Source organism: Macaca fascicularis, chromosome X, assembly GCF_037993035.2.
Source record: "Macaca fascicularis isolate 582-1 chromosome X, T2T-MFA8v1.1".
Lineage (NCBI taxonomy): Eukaryota > Metazoa > Chordata > Mammalia > Primates > Cercopithecidae > Macaca > Macaca fascicularis.
In genome coordinates, this window is record NC_088395.1 from 64,126,513 (window position 1) to 64,130,524 (window position 4,012).

The following is a 4,012-nucleotide window of genomic DNA, read 5'->3' on the forward strand; positions in this document are numbered from 1 at the left end:
GCTTTCTGAGAAACTGCTCAGTGTTCTGTTAATTCATCTCACAGAGTTACATCTGTACTTCGTGGATCTCTTTGCTAGCCTTATTTCTGTGGAATCTGAGAACAGATATTTCGGATCCCTTTGAAGACTATAGGGCCAAAGGAAATATCCTCCGATAACAAAGCGAAAGAAGCTTTCTGAGAAACTTCTTTGTGTTCTGTGAAATCATCTCACAGAGTTACAGCTTTCCCCTCAAGAAGCCTTTCGCTAAGACAGTTCTTGTGGAATTGGCAAAGTGATATTTGGAAGCCCATAGAGGGATATGGTGAAAAAGGAAATATCCTTAGATGAAATCTGGAAAGAAGCTTTCTGAGAAACTGCTCTGTGATGTGTTACATCCACTCACAGAGTTACATCTGTATTTCGTGGATCTCTTTGCTAGCCTTATTTCTGTGGAATCTGAGAACAGACATTTCGGATCCCTTTGAAGACTATAGGGCCAAAGGAAATATCCTCCGATAACAAAGAGAAAGAAGCTTACTGAGAATCTTCTTTGTGTTCTGTGAAATCATCTCACGGTGTTACAGCTTTCCCTTTAAGAAGCCTTTCGCTAAGACAGTTCTTGTGGAATTGGCAAAGTGATATTTGGAAACCCATAGAGGGCTATGGAGTAAAAGGAAATATCCTCAGTTGAAATCTGGAAAGAAGCTTTCTGAGAAACTGCTTAGTGTTCTGTTAATTCATCTCACAGAGTTATATCTGTATTTCGTGGATCTCTTGGCTAGCCTTCTTTCTGTGGAATCTGAGAACAGATATTTCGGATCCCTTTGAAGACTATAGGGCCAAAGGGAATATCCTCCGATAACAAAGAGAAAGAAACTCTCCGAGAAACTTCTTTGTGTTCTGTGAAATCATCTCACAGAGTTACAGCTTTCCCCTCAAGAAGCCTTGCGCTAAGACATTTCTTGTGGAATTGGCAAAGTGATATTTGGAAGCCAATAGAGGGCTATGATGAAAAAGGAAATATCCTCAGATGAAATGTGGAAAGAAGCTTTCTGAGAAACTGCTTAGTGTTCTGTTAATTCATCTCACAGAGTTACATCTGTATTTCGTGGATCTCTTTGCTAGCCTTATTTCTGTGGAATCTGAGAACAGATATTTCGGATCCCTTTGAAGACTATAGGGCCAAAGGAAATATCCTCCGATAACAAAGCGAAAGAAGCTTTCTCAGAAACTTCTTTGTGTTCTGTGAAATCATCTCACAGAGTTACAGCTTTCCCCTCAAGAAGCCTTTCGCTAAGACAGTTCTTGTGGAATTGGCAAAGTGATATTTGGAAGCCCATAGAGGGCTATGGTGAAATAGGAAATATCCTTAGATGAAATCTGGAAAGAAGCTTTCTGAGAAACTGCTCTGTGATGTGTGACTTCCACTCACAGAGTTACATCTGTATTTCGTGGATCTCTTGGATAGCCTTATTTCTGTGGAATCTGAGAACAGATATTTCAGATCCCTTTGAAGACTATAGGGCCAAAGGAAATATCCTCCAATAACAAAGAGAAAGAAGCTTACTGAGAATCTTCTTTGTGTTCTGTGAAATCATCTCACAGTGTTACAGCTTTCCCTTTAAGAAGCCTTTCGCTAAGACAGTTCTTGTGGAATTGGCAAAGTGATATTTGGAAACCCCTAGAAGGCTATGGTGTAAAAGGAAATATCCTCAGATGAAATCTGGAAAGAAGCTTTCTGAGAAACTGCTTAGTGTTCTGTTAATTCATCTCACAGAGTTATATCTGTATTTCGTGGATCTCTTTGCTAGCCTTATTTCTGTGGAATCTGAGAACAGATATTTCGGTTCCCTTTGAAGACTAAAGGGCCAAAGTAAATATCCTCCAATAACAAAGGGAAACAAGCTTTCTGAGAAACTTCTTTGTGTTCCGTGAAATCATCTCACACAGTTTCAGCTTTCCCCTCAAGAAGCCTTTCGCTAAGACAGTTCTTGTGGAATTGGCAAAGTGATATTTGGAAGCCCATAGAGGGCTATGGTGAAAAAGGAAATATCCTCAGATGAAATCTGGAAAAAGCTTTCTGAGAAACTGCTTAGTGTTCTGTTAATTCATCTCACAGAGTTACATCTGTATTTCGTGAATCTCTTTGCTAGCCTTATTTCTGTGGAATCTGAGAAGAGATATTTCGGATCCCTTTGAAGACTATAGGGCCAAAGGAAATATCCTCCGATAACAAAGAGAAAGAAGCTTTCTGAGAAACTTCTTTGTGTTCTGTGAAATCATCTCACAGAGTTACAGCTTTCCCCTTAGGAAGCCTTTCGCTAAGACAGTTCTTGTGGAATTGGAAAAGTGACATTTCGAAGCCCATAGAGGGCTATGGTGAAAAAGGAAATATCCTCAGATGAAATCTGCAAAGAAGCTTTCTGAGAAACTGCTTAGTGTTCTGTTAATTCATCTCACAGAGGTACATCTGTATTTCGTGGATCTCTTTGCTCGCCTTATTTCTGTGGAATCTGAGAACAGATATTTCGGATCCCTTTGAAGACTATAGGGCCAAAGGAAATATCCTCCGATAAAAAAGAGAAAGAAGCTTACTGAGAAAATTCTTTGTGTCCTGTGAAATCATCTCACAGAGTTACAGCTTTCACCTCAAGAAGACTTTCGCTAAGACAGTTCTTGTGGAATTGGCAAAGTGATATTTGGAAGCCCCTAGAGGGCTACGGTGAAAAAGGAAATATCCTCAGATAAAATCTGGAAGGAAGCTTTCTGAGAAAGTGCTCTGTGATGTGTGACTTCCACTTGAAGAGTTACATCTGTATTTCGTGGATCTCTTTGCTAGCCTTATTTCTGTGGAATCTGAGAACAGATATTTCGGATCCCTTTGAAGACTATAGGGCCAAAGGGAATATCCTCCGATAACAAAGAGAAAGAAGCTTTCTGAGAAACTTCTTTGTGTTCTGTGAAATCATCTCACAGAGTTACAGCTTTCCCCTCAAGAAGCCTTTCGCTAAGACAGTTCTTGTGGAATTGGCAAAGTGATATTTGGAAGCCCATAGAGGGCTATGGTGAAAAAGGAAATATCCTCAGATGAAATCTGGAAAGAAGCTTTCTGAGAAACTGCTCTGTGATGTGTGACTTCCACTCACAGAGATACATCTGTGTTTCGTGGATCTCTTTGCTAGCCTTATGTCTGTGGAATCTGAGAACAGATATTTCGGATCCCTTTGAAGACTATAGGGCCAAAGGAAATATCCTCCGATAACAAAGCGAAAGAAGCTTTCTGAGAAACTACTTTGTGTTCTGTGAAATCATCTCACAGAGTTACAGCTTTCCCCTCAAGAAGCCTAGCGCTAAGACAGTTCTTGTGGAATTGGCAAAGTGATATTTGGAAGCCCATAGCGGGCTATGGTGAAAAAGGATATATCCTCAGATGAAATCTGGAAAGAAGCTTTCTGAGAAACTGCTTAGTGTTCTGTTAATTCATCTCACAGAGTTACATCTGTATTTCGTGGATCTCTTTGCTAGCCTTATTTCTGTGGAATCTGAGAACAGATATTTCGGATCCCTTTGAAGACTATAGGGCCAAAGGAAATATCCTCCGATAACAAAGAGAAAGAAGCTTACTGAGAAACTTCTTTGTGTTCTGTGAAATCATCTCACAGACTTACAGCTTTCACCTCAAGAAGCCTTTCGCTAAGACAGTTCTTGTGGAATTGGCAAAGTGATATTTGGAAGCCCATAGAGGTCTATGGTGAAAAAGGAAATATCCTCAGATGAAATCTGGAAAGAAGCTTTCTGAGAAACTGCTCTGTGATGTGTGACTTCCACTCACAGAGATACATCTGTGTTTCATGGATCTCTTTGCTAGCCTTATGTCTGTGGAATCTGAGAACAGATATTTCGGATCCCTTTGAAGACTATAGGGCCAAAGGAAATATCCTCCGATAACAAAGAGAAAGAAGCTTTCTGAGAAACTACTTTGTGTTCTGTGAAATCATCTCACAGAGTTACAGCTTTCCCCTCAAGAAGC